Source organism: Tinamus guttatus, unplaced genomic scaffold (assembly GCF_059628265.1).
Source record: "Tinamus guttatus ecotype Peru unplaced genomic scaffold, ASM5962826v1 Tinamus_guttatus_pri_ptg000927l, whole genome shotgun sequence".
Classification (NCBI taxonomy): domain Eukaryota; kingdom Metazoa; phylum Chordata; class Aves; order Tinamiformes; family Tinamidae; genus Tinamus; species Tinamus guttatus.
Window position 1 is genome coordinate 1113244 of NW_028289461.1, and position 24310 is coordinate 1137553.

Sequence of the window (24310 nt, forward strand, 5' to 3'; positions counted from 1 at the left end):
CCCCATGAATTCTTCAAGTCAGTCAATGATGTGAACTGACAAGTTAAATTATTACAGTGAAAAGCCTGCTGTGCCAACTTAATTTGTGTTGCAGGACTTCAAAACAGATTTTTATCAGGTTTTCTATCTTTTTTTAAGACTGAAGTGAAAATGGTTATTCTGAAAAATAATGTTTCCTGTGAGGATACATCATATCAAGTCAGTTGTCCAGTTGAAGTAGAAATAATGATTCTTCTGCTTTAAAGTCAATAAATTCAATAGTATAGGTCTCTGGTGCTATAAAAACTTCTCATACGTTGTGTGACCCTGGGAAGATTAAGACGATTTGTGTTTTTTCAGCTCTATTACCTTGCCTGCCTGGAGGTACATGGTTTAGGCTGTGCTTCCATTGCCTGAACGGTGCATTGGAGATGAAAGGCACACAAGGAAAAGACACAAACTGAAACTCGTGGATGCTGATAGCAACAGCCCTGAGGAAGAACAGGGAGGATGTCTTCTGGAGTGCTGAATTGAGGTCCCTGTGCCTCCCCAGAGAGCACCAGGACTCAAAGCCATGGAAGTAATCCTGGAATACTGTGCCTGGGTCGAGCCCCTCAGGCCTTCAGTGTATGACTAGATGTTGTAGTCATAGAGCGACATGAAAAGACTCTTGGTGACACTTCAGTGAAGCTGATGACAGCCTGGGGAGAGTGGAAAATAACATGAATATTGTTGTCTTGTTACTGTATGTTCATGTAAGCCCTCAAGTGAGACAACTTAAGAAAAAAAATGCTTTACTGCCTCACAAAAGAGGAGGAAAAAACTAATTTTAGCAGCTTGTTTTACATACGAGAGTGTCCTAGTGCATTCCTGCATGGCAGCTGCCTGCATTGTGCTCTAGTTTGTGAGGAGGCTTTTAAAAGGGCCTGTAATGTGTAGGGAATGAATGTTAAAAATAGTGATTTAAAAAAAGTCACTTCTAAATTGACAGTGTATTTGAGGAATGCGACCTGCTGTGTTTTGCATAAGCAAATAAGGCTCCATCCATCACATGGGCTTTCCTGGTTGTCTGTGTATTTGGGCAGAGCAGCAACCACCTGTGGTTCTAGGCTCAGGATTGGCACTTTGACCAGGGCACACCAACGGGTTAGAGGGTCACTCCAGGTAGTCCAAAATTAGGTAGTTAAATGATCAACGATATTGCGGAAAAGTGCAGCCACTAGTGGTTGGAACTGACATGTTCTGCTCCTCATTCTTTTTTGGATTCATAAATTAGATCTTTGTATCTAAAATTTTCATTTTCTTGTCTCAAGAGATGGTTCCTCCCAAAATAAAAAGCAAATATCTGAACTTGGCAATGAGCAAAGTTTTTGGTTAAGGCATGAGTCATTTTGCAAGAACCCTGGGAACTGAATCCCCATTTATTACTTAGAGAAAAGCTACCATCCCTTGAGTTTGCAAGGAAGTTGCTTTGCAGTGTAACCCGCATCCTTACAGCCCCCTTCCCGTGTGTCTCGCTGTAGCTGCAGTGTCCAGCCCTTCACTAACAAATGCTGTCGTGCCAAAGCGGCATTGGACTTTGTGGGACAAGGAGCATCCTGTGCCAGCTGGTGGTTATGGTTCCTTGGGACTACAGGTCCCAGTTTAGGAGATTCCTGCTGTCTCTCAGGTCTTTGCATAAGACAGCAGCCATGGAAATGATATCACTGAGTTTGGTCTCACCTGCTGCTGCTACCTCCTCTTGCTGGGAAGGCTGCCCTGACAAACTTGTTCCTCTGGCTCTTCAAAGTGTCACTATTCTGAAAGCCATTTTAGATTTTGCAGCTAGGTTGACTCTCTTCAACACATCTAGGGCAACTGAGAGCAAGTGTGTGTGGAAAGAACTTGTTTTATCGGTTTCCTTCAAAACGGTTTTGAACATTGTTTTTAGTGCTGAGTTCTCTAAGGTCAAAATTTCTTTCTCTTTCCTTGGAGAAAAAAAAATGGCCAAGTGAGGAGGCTAGGCTATATAAAATCATGGCTCCAAGTCTCTGCTGTTTTCATTTATGGCAGAACTCCCAGACTGGCCAATAAATGGACCCCCTCAAGTCTCCTCTTTCTCAACTCCAGCATTTGGCGTGACTTACCTCCCCAGTTCCTGATGCCTCTCTATTGCTTGTGCTGAGAGCACTTGACAGCACAATCCCGAGGCATTAAATTCCAGATATTTCTGTATCTTTTTTTCCTGAGGCCGGTGCCATCTTAGAGAAATGTCAGTTTAGCTATACTTTCTGCCAGCTCCTATCCATCCTCCGCGGGCCATTATAAGATTGTTTCCCATGATATCCTTCCTAGTGACATTTTACATGCATCCCATTTTCCCCAAATGAGTTTCCTGCGTGCTGAATTTCATGGTAGAACGAGTCTCAGCAGCTGAACTGGTACATTAAGCAGGAAAGTGGTGTGTTAGAATGGAACTGCTTTTAGGCACGCTCGTCATACAGATGATTTTAACTGGTGTTCTGACTGGTGCTGCTACCTTTCTGCTCACAATTTCCAATACAAATCTCTTTTGGTCCTGCCAATCCTTAAGCACATAGGAAGGAGAAAACTAATTTGCATGTGTAATCTTATGAAAGCCACCTTCGTAATTAAGTGTAAACTGTGATTCAATCCACTGCCACTCAATAAACTCTCATTTCATTATTGAAAGTCAAGATTCCCTTATTAAACTTTTCTATTAAAACAGAATGTGTGGGAGCTTCCAAAATCCACAGTGCTTCTCCTATGGCACTTTTATTCTAATGTAATGTAAACAGACAAATAAGATATTCCAGTGTGTTAGCCTGGGGGTGTTAAACATGCCCTTGAAACCAAAGATGAAATAAGGCCTAATTAAAAGTCTTGTGGCAAGGCATCCCTATGGCCTAGCTTCTGCTCCTGGCAGTGCCGGGCAGGGTATTGAACACGGGGCTTGCGGGCGCCAGGAGCCTGGGAGGCTTTTAGCAACCTGCCAGTGGTTGTAATATGGTTTTTGTGGTTTTGTCTTAGCTCCTGATGAGATAGTCTGGTAGCCAGACTGACTCCCAGGCTCAGGTGGCTGGAGGAAAAACTGAGGACAGAAGATGAGAGATGCTGCTACGGGGCTGTGCTTGGTACAAGGTAGGGTTTAAATTGAGTTTCCTCCGAAAGTAATATGGGAGCATGTGCAGATAATTCCAAGAATGAGTGAGCAACTTGCTGGAATTCTTTAAGACTTCTTTTCCACAAAATGAACTTGCTCTATTCTGACTAAAATAACAGATCACAAAATAGCAGATCCTAGAAAAGGAAAAATATTCTTCTCTTAGCCAGTTTGCTGCATCACTCTCCAAACAGAAACTGACTGGTGTAAAAGGTGAAGGAAAAGCTGCTGACCTGCTGCTTACGGCCAGTGTTTAATACTTCCTTGTTTCTGGTGAAGAGATGGGACCTTTCCTAGATTGATGTTTCTATTCTAAATGTTATGGAATCACTAACCAGCGCTTTAGTGTGCACTGAATTTATAGCCATTATTTCTGAATTAATTCTGGTTGAACTGACAACTTTAATCAATTCCACCTTTCAAAAGTATAAATAGGAAGGAGAAGTAAATGAATAAATAGTGCTTTGACCACCAAGCAGTGCAACATTTGGAAAGAAAACTTGAAATAGCCAACTGAGCTGCATTAATGAATTATCAGGTGTCAAGTTTGTAACCCTGCCTGAGATGTCATGGAGCTCAGTGCTGGCGCGTGGAAGACTCTCTTGGAGATTTCTTTTTAATCTTCTGAGCTGGCAGGGTATGCAAGATTAAAATGCACTGGATCTATCAGGCTTGCCACCTCTGGTTCAGGCTAGTTATTAATGTGTTATATGGACAGCAGTGCTTTATTAATTGTGTCGCCGGCTGGTGATCAATGTGACAAGCTTAGGAAAGAGCATAGTGATTCATCAGAGTTGTCAAGAGATAATTATCCTCATGTGCATTAGAATAAGCTCATGTGAGAAGTGGAAGGGACGTGTGGTTATCAGTTTTATGTGTAGGTCTGTAGATGTCGACAATATTAAAATTTGCTGAAGTAATAGTAAATAAATTGGAAAGGAATTAATTTCCCATGGTGCAATTATGCCACTATGAAATAATGCAAAGGGTCAGAGTTTAGTGGCATTTATATTTCAAAATATTCCTAAAGGTTTTTTCAACAAGTTCTATTCTGCATATATATTTATTATCAGTTATATTTTGCATAGCAAGCGCATAGTTTGCAACTCTATAAAGAAAAGTGAATACCTGAGGTATATTTTGGTGAAAAATGTTCTTCAAATATAGAATATGCAGTGTCACAGCTATTATGTTATGTGCGGGGTATATTTAGGAGGTTTGCTGTGGCATGCTGTCATTTTCTGTGGGAAAGCACATCAGTAACCCAGCACCAATGCGCTTCTCTCTGCAGAGCCCAAGACGTGCATTTTTCTGCAAAGGTCTGCGTGGTTTTAAGGATTGTGAAAAGCACCTAGGAAGTGAAAAAGTTAAGGCTAAATTTGTGATCCGTGCCGTGCTCCCTGACGCGCTCGATGACGTTAAACTTCCTCATGGCTGGTTTTCCCCGAGCTGCGGGTGACCTCGCGCTCAGCAGCGCCGCGGCGGAGCCGCTGCAGCCGGACGTGCCGGCAGTGGGAAAGCTGCAGGAAGCTCCGGCAAGCAGGGCCTGGGGCCATGGGTGGCCTCGGAAGCGCCCGGCGCCCTGGGGCGCTTGCTCGGGTTTGTGGCCGTGCGCGTGGGGACATGAGGATGACCTTAGCTGTCCGCTTCTTGCCTTGCTCTGCAGCAAAACGCATTGCGGAGCTTCATATTTCAATTGTATTTAATACGTGCACAATGGGACCCACCTTATTACATATATATGCTTTTTCTGGGGCTTCTCTATTTATATTTTCATGTTTTTTGAGAAGACATGAAAAAAGAAAGCCTGTAGAGAACTTATCCCAGAAGATAGTGGTCCGGAATACAGCTGAGGTTAACCTCTAATGTAATGATTGCTCATTTATCATCTGCCAAAACAGTGATGTATTACGCTGAGTCTCCAGGACTGTCAATCTAACACATTTCTGAGTACTAAATTCACCAAAAACTGTAATGGATTGACGTTGGAGGTTGGCAGAAGTCTGGGATAAGGCAGGATTTCACTGGAAAATAGAACACATTGGTAGGAGATGATGAGCCAAGGGATGAATCAGTATCTAGGTTATTAAAAGGCAAGCTGGCAGTGTATGTAGTTTAGAGTTGTTCATTATACTTCGTAGCCTCTGTGATAATGAGAATTGTTTATAATAGATTTCCTTGCTATTCAACAGCATCATTTTAAATGATCTCATCTGGAACTTCTGCTTCTGCCTTGCCAGTCAAATGATGGCTTCTAAATATGAATATAATGCTGCTTGTGCATGCTACTAAGATAAGGGAAATATAATATTCTTAAAGTAGGAATAAGAGAGTCTTTGCCCAATTTCAAACCCACACAAACAGACAAGGGTAAGAAATGTGATAAGACTTTGAACAATGTGAGGTTGATCAGCTTAGGAAGAAAATGAGCAGTCAGTGTAAAGTGAGAGGAAGGAGAATCAGTAGCAGAGCACCCTGAAGCTGTAAGCGAAGGGCTGTTCAAGCTGTTCATAACGTGACTTGTAAGATGAGGCCCTGTCTCTAAAAGCTTTCTAATTCACAGTATGAGTGTATGTCCTCACTGTGCCCAGTAAACACAGCTAGCGTTTTGTAGAATTCTTCCTTTGACAAAATCCAGATTGGGGTGAGGAGGAATTATCAAGGGAATCATATATTCCGAATGAAGCAAATCTTGCAGAGAATAAACTTAATACATAAAATGAGTAAAACTTCAATGCAACATCCCCAACACTATCACAAAAACCAGTACTCAAGCCCCATAGTGCAAAGTCCAGCAGCCTGCAGCAAGACTTGCGGAACTTCACAAAAGCCTCCCTTGCAAATTTTCTGTAAAACTGTGGAACTGCTTTTCTAGCCATCCATGCAAATAAAAAAAAAAAGGTAATTGAAGATTTTGAAGCAGTGCATTTAGCTTTAAAAATAGTGAAGTGTTCAAATGATCTGTATTAGGGCAATGGATTCATTGTATCACTTCCCTTTTCTGTTGATTAGATTTTCTGCTTTTATTCTTTTCTCCGTTGTGTTAAATTGGAGTTTATAAGTGGCAAAGGGAGAACAGTTGTAAGCAATTAGCATGGTAGCTAGATAGTAATGCTCAGGCAGGTGATAGCTTTCAAATGTAACGCTGTTGTCTGTTAATATTTCAGTGAGTGAGTGGGAGCTTTTTATGTTCTGTGGACTTGGGCAGACACTATCATATTTCTGCTTGTAGGATATGTTAAAGGGTGTGATTGGTGTACACGCCTGTATCTTTCAGGAGTTACAGCTTGGTTCACAATCTACTGCCTTTTAGTGTGTATGCCTGATGTACTGCCCAAGTCCTGAAGATGGAGAAGCGGAAAGAAGCACATTTCCAAGAGTGGATCTTTGACAGTCATTTGGTGGCTGTAACCTCAGCATTGGAAGCCTCATTTGCAGTTACTTAACCCAGGAGGTTGCAGGAGGTGCAAAGCAAAATTCATGTCTGATGTTATACAGAAGATCTATTAAATATATTATTCTTTTTGGTGTTGCTCTTCCAATCTTTAGATTTTCTTTAACTAAAGGTTATGGCTTTTTTGAGGAATTTAGATTCTGCAGTACATGGTTGTAGAAACCAAGGAGCCAGAGCCTCAAATATCTTTATGGGTCTACTGTGTAATATATTGCTTTTTTTCATGAGGTAGAGCTGAAATTCTCCAAGTACCTTTCCCTGGAAGTCCGGGATTAATATTGTAACCTCTGCATAGTGAACGCCAGCCCAGGTGCAGCAGAGACTCAGAAGTGGCTCCAGGGCAATCCAAGAGGCAGCATTAAAAGGACTTACACATCTGAGCTGCAAGGAAAAGAAAATCCGTTGTATGGAGAGCTAAAGCCCTGCGAAGGCAGCTCTGTTTTGTATTCTTCCCATCCCCACAGGTCGCCCTATTTCGCTTTCGGGCCCCGTGCTTGACGGGCAGCGCTGAGCAGGGGTGCTTTGCACGGGCAGGCAGGGGTGCCCTGGTTGGCTCCCAGCCCCGCGTGGGCCAAGGCCAAGGCTCGGCGAGGGCCTTCCCCCCATGCAGGACGCAGCGGTGCGGGGAGGCCGAGCCCAAGAAGGCGGTGGGGAAAGGACTGATTCCCCTCGTGGAGCCTGGCGTGGCCTAGCGGAGCCTGCAGAAATCTGCATCCATCTGTTGACCATGTAGGCTGGGGAGGGGGGTCAATGTTTCTGAAAGAGTATCTGCTTGACCAGATGGGCCCAATTAACAGCTTGTTAGGTACAATTAAAACCTTTCCCGTTGCGGTATGTGTAAGACCTCCTTCCCAGGCTGCCAGCTAACACCGTGACCAGCCAAGCTGACTGTGCCGTGACTGTCTGCCTTAATTTGGCCTGGTGTTTCCACTCCTCAGGAGTCTCCTCGTCTGTCTGTGCCCTGTGTTTTGGGTTGGAGATAGGGAGGATGTGAGTAAATCCTCCCCCAGTGATATATGCATGCTATATATGTATCTCTATCTGTACATGTGTGTGTATATATATAAATAGAAGAGTGAAATTCTAACTTGGTTACACACAAACATCCCTTGGAATGTGTCTCCTGATTTGCACTGTGGTCGCATGCAGACATGACAGCTGAGATGGATGGTGTACAAAAATTCACAGCATGGCTCAGATTCCCTCCCAGTGCGGGAATGTAGGGGGCAAGTCTACTTCTCAATGGGAGAGCAGGGATTATATCAAGGATGAGTGAGGGGTTCCCTGTGGATGAAAAAAAAAATTAATGTTGCAGCCCCGTGCCCAAGCTGCAAAAGATGACTTCTTCAAAGTCTTCTTTGATCCATATGCAGTCCTATTTAATGCCATTAAATCATGTTTATATTAATGTCACTAACTTGAGCACTTTCCTACAGAAATGTTCAAATTGCACATCATAGTATAATAGCCCTCTTAGTGCTGTCTTTAATGTTGAAAGGATAAGGAATTTTCAGTTTTCAGGGTGAAAAATGTCTTCTGTTTTTTATTCTTTGCTTTATTAAAAAGCTCTTGCGCTTGGCATCACAGCACTTCACTACCAGAAGCTGATAGCTGTGATATTTCATGTATGGTAGACTTTACAGCAAATTACAACACTGACTGCTGAGGCGATCTAAGTTGCTGGAAAAATGGTTTTAATTGTCCATTCTGAAACTATTTCCAGGATCAAATAGAATTTCTTTAACTGTTCATGCTCTTTATAACCCTGGTTCAATTCGATTGTAGTAAATCTGATGGGAAAGCAGCGCAGCAAAGGAAAAACAGCACTGATGTTTTATAGCACCCACATTAAACTATATGTCTTCTTCACATTAAAGCACTGGGCTGAAAGGTCTTCTAGTTGTAACAATTTGTTACTATCCAGAGATCCATTTTATATTTAACATTTTTTTTCTTAACCAGTGGTTAGGGAAGGTGGGGGGCAGGTTTTCCTAATAACCTCTGGTTAGTTCAGCAGCGTGTTGACGGTTCTGCCCCTTTGGATTTGAAGATGAAGTTCCTGCTTTTAATGAGAACCCTGTTATGTTGCTATCACTGACTGCACAAGCATTTAAATGAAAAATGAGGGCAAAATGCGAGCACTGAGCGTAGACATGAATCAGTTTAAGCTAATCCTTACTGTCTGAAAGGCCAGGGTGTTAGAAGGAGTTAAATGACCTGTGAGTAAGATCCCAAACCAGGCTGACCTATGTGACCAGAGGGAAGATGGCTGTGCATTTGCAATAGGAACTGACTGAGGTTTGTTTCTTATATGTCCAAAGTCACAGAGAAGTGACACATTCTGCTGGATTTCTCCTCTTCCAGGTGAAAGCATCCTGTGGTCAAGCAGGACAGAAGCAACATCATCACTGGAGGACAGGAGCCACCAGCCCCACCATAGGAAATTGAAGACAGTCTTTCATTAGTGCATAGGGACTGCCTTAGTGGGTCTCTAAGCCTAGTCTAGCTCCATATGAGCTTCTCTGTGATTCTTCTGTGCGCTTCAAATCCATGGAAAGCTCTAAGCATCAAGTACCAAAGTTGTTTTTTCTTGAAGTATCTGAGGGTGCAATTTTCATTGGTAGCCTTGACATGAGATTTATTCTTGAACAGCAATTTATAGGAATGAGCCTTCCTATTTCTGGAGAAATAAGGTTTGAACCCAGGGAACTGTTATCTGGTATCAGCATGCCCCATAGGAGGGGAGATATCAGAGTTTCTTGGAGGGCATCTTCCTTGCCTGTAGGTCACCCAAGCAATCAAAATCACCAGTCTTGAGAAGTGATGTTCCCTTCTGCCTGTGGCACAACCTGTCACTGGTTAGAGCAGGTAACTGACTTACTGACTCGGTTGAGCATCTGATTACTGAGTGACGGGGTGAGCGTTCAGGATGCTTCAGATGATGCCTTTGGATATTCAAAGCTCGGTTGCTCTGGGACCTGTGCTGCAAACCTGCATGTGCTGCTTCAGGCTTCAGGAGTGGCGGTTGAGCCTCTGGCTTGAAGGGTATTGAATCTCCCTAAAGGAAGAGGAAGGTACTCTGGGTGGCTGTGAATTCCTGACAAAAAAGCTTAGGAGCCTTGCATAAATGAAAGGACATGAACCTGGTGAGAGTTGTTCATTGTCTTTTTTTGGTTTTCTCTTTAAGAGCACAATCATTGCAAAGGACATGCTCATGCTGCACCGTATTTGTAGTTTTGTTTGTGTGGTTAATGTTTATGCTCTAGGGACTTTACAAACTGATCCAGTTTGGAAGTATGCTGAACTGCTAGTGAGAATATTTATTCTGCCAGAAGTTTTCCTCCTTTTTATATAATGAGCATTGCTTAAATTGGATAATTCCAAATGTAAGAAACAAGGTGGAAAAATAGTGACATGCTAAGAAGCATTTTTACGGTGTTTGGGTTTGAAAGGATTAGCCCTCAAAAAATCTCCCGAAGTATTTTAAAAAAATACATGTTTGCATATACTGACAACGCGCTCGCTGAGAATTCAGTAGTGAATTAGGTCTCAAGAGATTGGATTTGTTTCTTTGGCTGTTGTGAAACCTCTGTATAGCCTAGAACAAATCCCAGCTTCTTCATGCTCGTGTTCTTCACCTGTAAACAGAATAACTGCATATTTATGAGAAGCTCTAACTTCCTTGTCTTTTTGTTTAGGCAGTAGACTTTTGAGAGGAGTCTGTCTAACTCTATATTTGTATGGCACTTAACGCTATGTGCTGAAACTTTCAGCTTTTCATGTTAGGGTGAAAGTCATACTGTCCAGACAGGGGAAGAAAAAAAACAAGTAGAAAAAATTCTCTGTGGGTTAATAAGATAAAGGTGCTTCTCATTGAGAGTGAGTTACTACATTTCTGGAAAAAAAAATAGAGAGGATGCCTTGAAATCATCAGAATATAAACTCCATAGTTCTCAGTACTTTCTGGAAAGCTTTTGCAAGCTCTGCCCAAATTTTATTCTGAATCTCTAATATTCAAACACTAAGCTTTTTGACATCCTTCAGACTTCATTGTCAAGTTCCTATTTTCCCCCAAGCACTTCTAATGCTTTTCAAACTTTTTTATTTTACCTTTTTGCCTTTTTTTTTTTTTTTTGTGACAATGTTTTTTACTGCCCATGAAGTGGGAAGCGAGGTTGGTGTGAAGGACAAATGTGAGGGTGCCAGAGCACTGCAACAGGTTGCCCAGAGAGGCTGTGGACTCTCTGTCCTTGGAGGTGTCATATAGGCAGAGTCCCAGGCCATATGCTCAGGTGTCCCTGCTTGAGCAGGGGGTGGGGTGATCTCCAGAAGTCCCTTCCAACCTCACCTGTTCAGTGATTCTATGACATAGTAAAAAGTTAGTTTCTAATAAGGAATCCATAAAACTGAACCATGGTTCAGCACATAGTTCTGCTGCCGTTTTGGCCTGCATTTCTTTTTAAGGAGCGTGATCCTCACAACTTGTGCAATGCAGGAATAACAACAGCCTTCTTATTTGGCATTACAGTGAATTTCACTGGCTGACACCTAAGTAGCTTTGTAAGGGAATGGCTTAGTGGCATTAGGCTTAGATGAACCACTTAATCTAAAACGGACATTAATCAAACCTGAACATTTTTTTTTAATTGCTGCTTTTGCCTAATATTCTTTCTTAGTGGTATCTGTTTCAGGCTGGAACTAATAATGAAAAAGGCCAAGTACTGCAAGGATGTGACTATTGTTCATTATGTAGGATTTAGTTAAGTGTGGCAGCATACTTACGAGATGGCCTATTCTGATGAATTGTTTCGAAGAGCCAAAATATGTGGGTAGTTTATTTAGCTTCCATTTTTTAGACTTTTCAGCTAAGGTGGCTGCTGCATGCCAACTTTCGAGAGGCCTAATCTGGTTGAGACACAGCAGCAATGCAGCAAGACCGCTTCTGTGCAGAGCGGAACTGAAGGTGATAGGATTAAGCGGTTACCCTGTTTCTAGGGTTAACAAATTCTACTGAAGTTCAGTAAGCTCCGTTCCTTTGTGGGATCCCTTAGTGTTGTAATTAACTTGGTATTGAGCTTGCCAGGTTGTGGATTATGTTTAGATTATCGCTCAGCTGCCTGCCAGCCAGACGTGGCTGCACCTGGAGGGAGGCCTTTAACTCGGAGATGGAAGTGGAGCTGTGATGCGGCGGCTGGTGACCTCCCGTTATCTGCGCTCTCCACAAAGAGCTTCTCTCCTCACGCCGCGGAGCTGGGGAGGCGGCTTTGCGCGGCACTGCTGACAAGCCACGACCGGCACCTTCCTTCTGAAGCGTTTCACTGATCTGGAGATCAGCAGCAGCTGGGTTCCTGTGGTTTTGGACAAATCTGATCTCTCTTCTGTATCTAAATAAGCAGTGGAACAGTTTGGGTTGTAAGTTAGAAGAGCTGAAGGGACAGTGGTGGGATCTAGCTGATTAACCAAGTCCCAGCCTTTAGTGTAACGGGCTTCAGAGATCAGGCAGGCTGTGAATTGAGCAGGGATATGTTTTAAAGCAGCCTGTGAGCAGAAAACACGATAGACCTTTCTAGAAAAGAAACTCAGCTCCTTACTTATTTTTAGATCCTTATCCTTTGTCTAACTTGAAGTGGTAGCAGCCGTTCTGCTGAATTAAATTAAGCTTTTTAAAAACGTTTTAAATAGTTGCATGAGTGAATGCATGCTTCTAAAAAGATATAGAGCAAAATTGCACATAAAGAGACCTCAAAAATCAGCTATTAGAAACCCTTCTTAATGTACTGTAATTTTATAAACTTTGCTTCATACAATATCATATCAAAGCCATGGCAAAACAATTCACCACACATGCAAATACCGTGGAGAAGTTAGTGCTGGAGAGACTGGGCTTAATTCTGCTCTAACTTCCACCAATTGCACCACATTAGCAGCGCTTATTTTTCACCAGTGTAATGAGTCGGAGTGCTAGTTGTTGGCATTGGTTTGATTCTGCTCAGTGCAATATGCTGTAGTTACATAGGATTGCTGGCAGTGCAGATATTCCTGAGGAAAATGTTGCCACGTTATCCTTCGGTGTTTGCTTAGGAGGCTCCATAGCCCTGGAGCAGGGGCTCTCCCCTGCCGCAGTGTGGGCGGTCACATGTGGAGATTGAATCCCACTGCAAACACTGCATTGAGTTTAATTCAATCTTGTGAATAGTTTGACCTTAATATATGTGTGTGCGTGTTTTGTTTTTTTTTTTTTTTTCCTCTTTTTTTCAGACAGCTACCTTGAGTATGAGGCATGATTCAAATTTTAAAGTGAGAAAAAGTTTTAGGGAGAGAATTGATAGAATAAATAACAGCCCATGGGAACATAGTGCTTGTATCTCAGAACTGTGCCAGCTACAAGGCTATGTTTTAAGGAGGGTTTGTGTGTTCAGTTTGCTCCTTGGATTTATAGAGTTTAACTTGTAAGTGTCAGTCAATGGGCTCTCTACCTGAAACCTCTGCAATACTTCCTGAAACCACAGGAGCAACCAGACTTCTTCTGAATCACTTCTCTCACTCTGGTTCTGTCTCCTATTTACTTTAATACTCTAGAATTAGTTTGTTCCTTTAGAAAGGGACCAAAATTGGGTTCTCCTGGACCCACCAGGCAAATACCTTCTGTGATGGCAAACCTCTTGTACAAAATATTCAGGTACAAAAAAAGTACCTTTTTCTCTGAGGTTGCTTCAGTGCAATAAAAATTCTCCTGCTCAAAACCACAGTTTTACAAAGTTTTATTCAGAGGGACCTTTGAAAATACCCTACCCAACTTGTAGCAGTGGTGATGGATGGTTGCCCAGTTCTGTTTACGGCTTGCTCATAGGTAGCTCTCCTACGGTTTGGTGGTTTTTTTCACAGCATGCTTTCAAAAGTATTTAATCCACTTTTTTAGTATCTTTATAGCTGTTGAAATAGCAATTTCTTTATTTGGCTATGCAACTGGTATGTAATGTTTCTAGTTAATCCATAATGCTTTGGTATTAAATAACGAATTTTAAAATAAACCATTTAAATGTAAATATCTTTGAGGGGGAAAAAATAAATATTTCCCTTAAATGAAATTTTTAAATCTGTTCAGAACTGTGTTTTTCCTCTGACTGCTTGTGTTCACTCCAAGTATATAAATAATTTAGATCTAAAAGGGTTTTTTTAAAAAACAAATTAAATGAGGAAGGTATCTTACTGTCTCAACCCTAGTAGAGAGAATTTGGACATGGAGTTCCCAAATGTGGTTTTGTTCGGTACTTTCGGTACTCTTTGTGCCTCTCAACCGTCCCGAACTGAGTGGGCTGCCTGACAGGAGCTGTCCTGTAAAAACTTGGAGTGAATCTTTGTAGCAGACCAGGTCCTGGGTTTTTGATGTGAGGCTGAGGAGGAGAGGGGTCCGCTCAGAGGCCGCCGCGGCCAGGCCGCTCCTCCTTACCTCAGCGCTCTTGGGCAGTTGCACCCCCCCAGCACCAGCTCGGGGGCTGAGGTGCCCTTTATTTTCTCCGAGCGCGAGCTCTTTGGCAATGCAAGAATAACTCACAGCTATGGAATTTGATAGCATCTTATTACAGAGCAACCCAAGGTGCCTCTAGGCATGTGAACTGTGGGAGGGTGTTTCATCAATACTACATAGATATTGTGTGAAAGCCTTTGTAAGTAAATATTCCCTTCTTGTATCTCTAATATCCTGTATCAAAGGTAGTCAAGAGTTAAAGGCTTTTGACAATTCCTTTTTTGTTCCTCTCCCATGACTTGGAATTTGATGTGTGCTCAAGCTTTTTGTTGAAGAAGTAATAGTTGAGTATTCAAGAGTGGGACTTTGGTTACAGGAGCATCTTCTGAAGGAGTTTTTTGTTAGAGTAATTGGTTTCCATCAAGATGGACATGGCATGTGTGAGGAAGAGAAGAGGAGTCAATATCTGTAACAACTTATAAGTAGCTTGATTTGAATGAATTAAGGCAGGTTAAAAATGTAATGCACTTCATTAATGCATTTGCTTAAGAAAGTCAATGATGGGGAAAAAATCAGCTCCCCTTGGACTGAGCTGTTTTGGTTTTATTGATCCTAACATACCTTGACCTTGAGCTTGAGGGTTTCCAGGGCATTGAGGATCACTTTACCCCAATTTACTGGGTAGTAGAGGACGCTTAAAATGAAGTTTATGTAGCTTGGGTAGCTTGTATTGAAGGGGGTCATTGCGAAGCGTCCACCTTTGAGGATGACATTTGTAGTGTTTAAACTATTGAAGAGACAAACTTTTCTTCAATGGCAGCATGTGGACTCAAGTCCAGGTGCCATTAAAGACTTGGACCGTTTAAGTCCCAAGGAACGTCTCTGGGACATGGGATCCTATGTCATTAATGTAAAGCAGTGCAGTACTGCCTAGAATGTATTTGTGCATGTGTGCCTGATAAGAAGCCAGAAGGGTGAGGTTTTGTATTTAAAATGCAAGTATAAAATGCAAATTTTCAATTGCAAAAACAATCAGTCTTAAAGATGCAGAAAATACTAAGGACAACACTTAGTATTTTCCTTGTCTTTGAGTTTTAGGCTCAAAAACAGTGCATATAAATTTGTTGGTTTTAAAGTCTCAAAATTTGATTTTTTTTTTTTTTCATATAGACAGAGGTTGGGATTTTTTTTCTCAGTTCTTTGATTTCCTCCCCTGTCCTCCAGGTCTTCCCTTCAGCACTGTGTTTGCTTGGGGCAAGCTCGCTCTGCTTTCAAGGTGCCGGGCTCCAGGCAGCTGAACTTTTCCGAAACAAATTTGTTTTGTCGTTCAAAGAAGGTTTTTGGAGTAAAACCTTTTGTTTTTAAAGGGATATTGCCAATTAAAATTGGCCACCAAGGGTGAATACGTCAACTTCAGGCCTATAACTTCTCATGGAAGTATTTTTAAAGAAAATAAATATCCCCGTGGCAGTGTTTAGAACCTAAAGAGTTTAGGAGCAACGACCTTGCGGTGAGGGTGGTAAACAGCGAGTCCTTGTTCCTCTCCCTGCCCAATCCCCTGAGTTCTGAGGTGGCAGCAAATGGCTCCATGGAATGTTTGCTTAAATTAGATACTGCTTCGTCTAATTTTCGGTCCAAAACCTAAATAAGCCATTAAAAGAAACCACACTAACGAGATGCACTGCATAGCAAAATATGCCTAGGGCGAAAAGCAGGCTTTTAATTTTTCAGCTTTAATCTCTAACATCTGGCTGTTATGAATGATGTCACTAAATACCTTAAGAATATCAAAAATAGACTTTTATAATCAGTGCCTGCGACATTCGCCTTTCTCCATTTGCTTACTCATATTTTTGGCACATGGCGCTAAAAGAAAGCGCTTTAAAGGGCAGAGACTCCAAGCCATAAATTAAACTTTGGGATGTCGCCCACAGGGCTCGGTCACCCCCTCCTCGTCCGGCTTCTTTGCGCTGCAGCTCATCCCAAACAAGTGGGATGGACTTTGAATGGACTTGAAATCGTATCCCTGTAGTCATGCTTTTTCGCTTGCAAAATTGAGCAATTATCATCCCTCCATTTCAGTTTGCCAGGAGGCTCTCTTATCCTACTTCTAATGAAAATAGGATTCCCTAAAGAAACTTCTGTATTTGTGAGGGATAAATGATGGGAGAACTAAGGATCACTAGTAACATCTATTACTTGAAAAGTAAAATGTGTGTATCCTGTGTATTTGACTGTATAGAATGAGGGTACAAACCCAAACAGTTTGGTCTGTGAGATTTGAGGCTCCTTTTGCAGATTCCCCCTAATTCAGGAACACTCTGCACCATTCTGCCTTTACTGATTGGTGTCTAAAGTCCAGCCACAAATTCCAGCTTCTTCACTCTTTGATTCCAGCAGAATTATAAATTAAAAAAGAAAATCTAAGCCTTTTCTGGTCTTATTGTTCACGAAATAATAATATTAGCAAATTCCAAGGATAGCTGAAAGCAGGGTTGGCATCAGTGCTTTCCAGACACAAATGAAAGCTAAGGCCTCTGTTCTAAGAGCAGTGGGGAGCCCTGACAAGTCTCTTTCATTAGAGGCTCTAATCCGTCTCTTTTAGGAGATTCATGGAAGACGTAATCAGATTGTCTAGTCTGATCCACTCGGTGTCACAGGTCACTGAATTTCATGTGGGCGGCTCTGTAGTAAGTCTGATCCTGACATTCTCAAGCACCGACAGCATCCAAAGGGTCACAGCTCTGTTGCAGTGGAGCCGAGGCCATGGAAATTTTCCTCTTGAGCAGTTTTAGCTTCTGCACTGCCTTAAATTGGGTCTAAAATTTGACCCAGGTTCCACTGCAGTATTTAAGTGTGCATCTCCATGTATTCCAATGGTAGCTGACCTCCTAAATATGTCCTGGCATCTGGGTCTCAGAGTGTATGGCTGAATTTTTAACTTCTACAATGTGACAGTGTCTAGATGCTTTTCACGATTGCAGAATGTGCTGGTTAAGTGAGTTGTAAAATGAATCCAAAGCTGAAAATAGTAATCTGAAGTGGAATGCAAACAACCAATTTCCCATTCCGAATGTACTTTTCTCTAACCAAAGCGTTTAGGAATGTGTCTAGTACTTAGAAATCTGGGCTGAAATTTTTCATGTGTATTTTCTCCCACAGCTAACACCTTTGTAGGAAAAATAATCTGAAACATACTTTCAACAGCAGGAGGGAGGAGGAAGAGAGAGAAATCTGGAAATTGGTAATGCTAAAAAACTGGAATTGATGGAGGGCAGAAATTTGGACCAGAATTTGTAATGCGAGATGGCAGCTCAGCTGCTCTGTGCAGTTTTCAGGAATTTTTTTTTAAGGAGACAAAACACCACAGAGCAGAAAGGTAGCAGTGCTCGCTTGCTGCGTGGAAGAGGGGGAGATTCTGGGCTCTGTCCCAAAATTACAGGCCCAGCTACTCGAACTAAATGTGATGAGGAAGCTGAGAAGCTCACTGTGTTAAAAGCTGCGGAAAATTGGAAAATTACTTAATGTTGGGTCGTGATTTACAGTGTATGATCATGGTTTGTGAATGTTTTGGCATGTGAAAGAAAGGGGCTCCTGAATGGGCACTGAATGGTAGAGAAAGTCTTAATACTTTGGGGAAGGTCTTGCACCGTTGAGGAGAATCATCATCCTCTTCAAAGGTATTTCAGTGTGGATTCATCTGTAAGTCAGATGCTTTTGGTGGGCTAAACCTGAATAACTGCATGAGTACAACTAGATGAAAGCCCAAAAGGGAGTGCAGTGGGACATAGTTTGGACTGTTTCTTTTCTACCCAAAACTTGCCATACTGGTTCTGATCGAAGATATGTCCAACTCAGGCTTTTCTCTTGACCACAAGTGAATGCCTAAGGAACAGTAAAAATGGGGCAAATGCATATGATGCCCTAACACTGTAACCCTTTGATCCCAAGGGATTTCTTGAGCTTCTTGTGGTTTCCCCGTTCGTAACAGATGTCTTAGAAATGCTGCTCTAGTCTCCCTCGAACCCATATAATCTACTCAGTCCCTAGTGTCTGCTCACAGGGAGTTCCACGGATCTATCACACGTTGCCTGAGGGTTCAGCTCCTTCTGTTGTTACCTGACCTTGGCACCACTAGTTTCATTCCATGGCTCCAGCTCTGCAAGAGACGATGAACAATTGGTCCCTATTCTCTTATACTCCTTGTAGTTTTGTAGACCTTTTTCATATTCCCCTTAATGTTTTTGTTTTTGGAAACTCATTTCTTTTGTATTTACATAGACTGTTCTGTGCGAATAGAGAACAAGTATATCAACTGTCTGCTTTAAAATGTGTAAATTCAGTTTATTGTTCAGTGCAATGCTATTTAAATTTACTGTTTGTCACCCTGCCACAGACCACATAAGATCGTCTACATTATCATTTGGGTGGACTCTAGGTTCAGCGTACTCTGAAATAAATGGCTGAGGTGTCATGTGGATTGTGCAAGTAAGTGACACACATTTTGATAGAAGTGCTGGTTATTTTATTTTAAAATAATTTGATGTGCCCGAATATATCATGCTGCTGGATCAAAATTTGTTGGCCCTTGGCGAACTCTGCAAAAGTATAGTAGTCTGCTTATAAGGCACTGTGCCTTTTGCATTAGGTTATTTAGTGTTGCCAAGGAGAGGAAAGGGCTCATTCCAGTGTACCTCTGAAGCCCTGGATCTGTATACCATGAGCACTGAGTGCCTGAGCTGCGTTTCTAAGTTGCACAAAGCTAAAAGCTATTGAAGGAGCACCCGCTGCAGAACTTCTCACCTGGCAGTCCTAGAGCTTCTGTGATCTTCCCACAATGACTCCACTGAAAGCAAGCTTTCCATCAGGCAGAGGAGCTAAGAATAGCAAATCCCACGCTTAAACTTGGCGAGTAAAAGACCAAACTTGTGAAACTGAAACATATGGCAGGAACATAGCTAGAGTGCATCATCCCTAGCTTTGAGCTTGCAAAGGAGGGAAAGCGTTTGGCCAACTGAGTGTGGAAAAATATGAAACTGAGGACTCTGTAAGCAGCTGAGCGCAGAGGAATGTACAAGGCTTAGCTAGTTTGCTCTGCACAGAGGCACAAGGTCTTGAATCATCCTCAGATTACTTGGGTTAATTTGCACTGTGCTCTCCCTCTCGGTAGAAGTTCTGTGCAGCTCTTAGTCGCAGTGTCCAAACCCACAGTTCAGCTGAGAGTTCTGCAGTAGTGATGCCTTTCATGAGTAGTTCTAGGTCTGGGAGCCTCTCTAGCCCTAGTATGTCAAGTAGTAAGAAGCCCCAATATGCCTTGAGGCAACAAAAATGAAAGGAAAGTTAGTTTTGGCAAGCATAATCCTTGTCAAATAGGAAAAAAGGGGAGGCAGATGTATGCTGCTAGGTTTTACAGTTGATTTTTGTCTCATTCACAGAAAGTGAGGTGAAGTTAGCAAAAGTATGTTTATTTGGTAAAGGAGTAATACTGGATTAAAGAAATTTGAGGGCAACCAAAAGTGACAGTCCAAGTCTCCTATCCCATGATTTTTTTTCTGTTCAAAGGTAGAGATAATTTATTTAGCCTTTTAGACTTTGTTAATGCTGGATCTCTATCTTCCTCTGTATGTTTATATAGCGTTTAATTGCACAAAACTGGACCAAGTTGTATTTTCAATAGTGGATGATACAGGATTTTAAGGGCAGTTAATCTCAAATTGAAAAGTTTGCTACATCATGTGTGCTCTCCTGCTGAATTTACTGTTGATATTGACAATATGGAAAGAATCCAGTAAATCCTTACAGCAAGACTAAAGGGACAAGGTTATTTGCTATGCACAGCTCAGGCTTTACCACCTGGCTGTGAGAAGCCCTGGAAAATTACAATATTGACTTTTCATATATTGTTCTCAAGGTACCAGTGAAGTGCTGGGAGAACTGGGTAGTTCTTTTTTGCATCTGCCAGGACTTTCTCAAACTGAAAGGTATTTACTGTCCTGGGAAATCAGTGCAAGAGTTATTTCAAGGATATATCTCTCAGATCTCATTTTTGGCATATCTGAAAGTATCTCAACTTCCCTTTGCTTTTCTCCTGGTCAGTGTGTAGAGCCTGTCAGCAGTGCTTTACTCAGGTGATTCATATTAAAATACAAATTTAATTATGCTGAGGCATCTTATCATTATATGGAATGTGATATTAGCTCGGAAAAACAACAGATACCCAATTAAAATGTGTTAACATTTGTGGTGTGGAGTTAATTGCTGACATAGTTAATGACAGGTGTCATCTTGTATGTCTCAGTGCTCTTAAAGAATCAATCTTATGCTGCTGTAAAGCTCCCCTTGAATTAGGCTGTTTGTTGAAAAATATTTTTAGAATCCCTCTGCTTCCTTATCTCTGGATGATGTCCAGAATGGACATTCCTTATCTCTGAATAATGTCTTGGAATAATGTCCAAGTTCACAAAAATAATGTAGGTCTTAACTTATTGCAAGCTGTAAAGCAATTTTAGATCATCTGCAAGTTTCTGTAAGTATAAAATCTCAGGGGATAACTTGGGGCTTGATCCTGCGTTTGTTTGCAGTTAGTGCTGAGTTTCCCATAGATGTCATTGCTGGCGTGAGGCTCCTGGGGCAAAAGTGGCAGATCGGTGGCACATGTTGTCATCTATTTCTGGAGTTGTGTTTGTGCACAGAGTGCCACGAGCGCCGGCGGCTTGGGAGGCTGCGGACAGAGTTCCTCAGTGGCCACTGTTAGAATAAATTAGCCCTGGTTCCCCTCCTTTGGCTGGTAATTGGGATGAGGAGAGCATGGAATAGTGACTCCTCTAGCAGAGCTGCTGTAACTCCCCACAAAATCTTGCCATCCTAGGCTAAAATATATCTATATATTAATAAGTGGGAGTTTTATTGAATGTTGATACAATCTGTTTTGTTCAGTACATCAAGCCAGTTTTATTTATTTTAAACTGCATTTGATATCACCAAACTTATTGGAATTGGATTACAGGGTGACTGTATATTTAAAATGTATTTGCAAATGTTACTAAGGGTTATTAAAGCTTTAAGCTTATTAAACTGCAATATTAATAGTTTATAGTTTAAGCACCTTTCTTTCCCTCTTTGCTGGAGCTATCCTCTCCAGTGGCTAAAGGGACACATGCTTCTAGAATTGCTTTAAGGGAATTTCCATTGGAGAATATTTTAAGTTAAGTGTTAGGTATCCTGGGAGTGCAAAAGCACTTAGAAGCTATATTGGTAGAACTCACCTACTGAGAAAAATATAATACGGCCAAAGAAACAGAGGGCTTTTTGAGAGTATAGAATGTTAACTGTAGTAGGAATTGTATTGCATGGTGGCATAGTTATAGTTTTGATCCAGAAGCTTTCAAGCTGGTGTTGTGAGGCATATGAAGAGTTCAAATGACTTATCCAAGGCCTCTAAATACAAGCGGAAATGAATTAAATTAAAATGTGCCTCTGGCTTGTTGCAGCTTTTACTCCTTGACTATACAGCCTCTTGGCATGGCTGCAATTGCAAATGTTGAAGGACTTGCCTTTGTTTCTGAGTCTCACGTGAAAGGATAGTTCATTTTGAGAGGGTTGAAAAGACATCTTCATCTTAACAAACAATCCTTATCAAATGCGAATTAAATGATAAGTATAATAGGAAAACTGTTAGTTGCCTAGTTGCATTTCTTATTATCTATGGAAGTTTTTAATTATAGAACACAGTTGTTGCATGAAGCTGGTAATGGCAGGGGGGAGAAATGGGTATGTGTTTCCTAGCGTTGAGCTGGATCCACCTTTGGGATGATCCAGCCCCGATGACACCGCGGTGCCCGCGTGCTACGGGAAGCAGAGCCCCTACCCTGGGTGAGGAAGGTCCCTGCGGGCACAGGGTTGTGTGTGGGATTTGCAGTAATGCTGTGGCCTTCAGCTGTGTGGCTCTGGATGTACCCAGGAGCTGGATGAGGAGCTTCTGTACAAGGAGAAAAGTCCTGGTTGTGAATCCCTCGTGAGCATCGCTGCCACGAGGCAGGCTGGCCGTCACTTGGACTTCCATGAGGAAAAACATGCATTAGCCTTGCTAGTATTTAAGAGGGGGATTAGCGTTATAAAATATCTACTTTCCTTTGGATTCCTCCGTTTTAGTAATACTGCTCTACTAAGAATAGCTTTTCTCGGGAAATTGGCCAGTGAGTCTTGTGAAAGCCTTTATGGAGGCTTATTGCCACCTAACGCGCCTCCCGAATGGAAGTGACATTTCTCAGTTGCTCTCCAGAACTTTGTTCTTGCTTCAGCTGATGGGCCAAAGTTTAGACCAAGTATTGCAGTGTCGGAGACTGTTAAACTCTCCTCATTTGTCATTACAGTGAGGTTTGTACTTTGTTTTTAAATAGTTGGTGATTTCTTGGACTTAAAAAGGCCTTCTTTTGGAATATATTACTAAGATAGCAGACAAAAAAAGCACTGACTCTTATTTTTTCAATTTGTAGTTGACAAATATGTTACTTGTTATCTACACTTCATTGAAGGAACTTCAAATCTGGGTCTAGAGAGTTGATTATATTCACAATGGCAATAAAAATTCCCATTCAATATCAAAAAGAAGAAATTTTTTTGAAACATTTTGGAAGTTTTCTTTCTTTTGTGCAAATTAAATGGTTTCAGATTTTAAGTTCTCTAGTAAAGCTTGTAAATCTCTTCTCAGAATTATCAGGCTGCTCTGTACCCATGGAGTACATGATTATGTTATGCCTTGCAAGTGAACATTAATTAAGATTAGTAAATCCAAGTTTGGCTTCCTGTAAAACGGTAACTGAAAGTGGTTCAGAACCATTGCCAAGAGTCTGGTGATGTGCTATGAAGTGTGAGATCTGAAACCATAATATCATGATTCTCTGCTATCAATAATGACCAAAAAGGTGATAATTGATTTTTCCTTTAATCATTTAATATTATTTCAGAAAATGCTGTTGCACTTTAAGGCATCAATAAAGTCTTTTGGGTGCCTTTTTTAATTGAATTAATTTTACATCTAATCCCATTATTTTAATCTCTTATTAAAAACAGTTTGTCTCTCTGGGGGGTTGTATTGACACAGCAAAGTGGTGTGCCCAGGGTGTACAAGCATCTGTTTGATTAGTGAAGTGATACTTCTCACATAGCACTTTCTTTACCTGAGGTTTTGGAAAGAGAAAGAGCATTTCTAGCTGTGGACTTCTGGGGAAGAGTAGTCATCCATTAAGATGACACTTGAAAGTAAAGTTGCAGCAAAGGCTTGCACGTGGCACGTTCCAGGATGCCAGTGCAGATACACTGTGCCTGCAGGTAGGTCAAATCAGTGATATATCCATTTTCCATGATCCAAATATCCCATGGTCTCCTTTGCTGCTCACCTGAGGACACATACTTGCCTTTGAAACATTACCTGTAATTCAGACTGAACCCATTTGTGTGTTTATACCATCCTGGCTCCATAGGAGTAGTTCTGCTTCAGTTTGGCAAGAGCTAATTGGATTAGGTGCTGATTTTCTTCATTTAACAGCCTGGGTTGGACAAAAGCCCAAAAAACTAATTTTAGGTTCCCAATTGAAAATTTCAAGCAGTGGTTTTACAAAACATGGGATTGTTCTTGGTCACCAAGCAGCATAAAAATATTAATGTAGAAGAAACCACCCTAGTTTGAAGGGAGCCATGAGCCTGATTCAGGGCTCTAAGGTGATCAGTGAGCCTAGACCTTGCAAATCGGGAAGAGTCAAATCCCATGGAACGAATATTTTGTTTGCTACTTGATCTTCTCAAAACATCCAAGGTGCAAACACCCTATTACTTTAAATATTATAAAGCATGTGCTTAATGTAACAAAGTTCTTAAGAACAGGTTTAAAAACGCAGGGCTCCAGCTGAACGTGTGAGTAAGACCTGGGTTTGTGTGTGACTGCTGCAAGTCCTGGGGTTGGCCTGTGCTGCAGCCGTGGACAGGGGTACATCACAAACGATGCTGCTGTTTCCTACTTTTATTTCCTTTTTTCTTTTGCAAACACACTGTCTAGTCTGGAAGATTCCTTCTGTGTATTGTTTTTATTTGATACCCATTCTGGTGTTTTTATAACAATAAAAAGCTACTAAGACAGGATTCTCTTCAGAGCCCATCAGATGAAGAGATCATCATGTTACTTGAATCATTCTGTTCCCTTAGATCTCTTACAAAATTTGTGTGTGTGTATGTGTATATGGGATGCCAT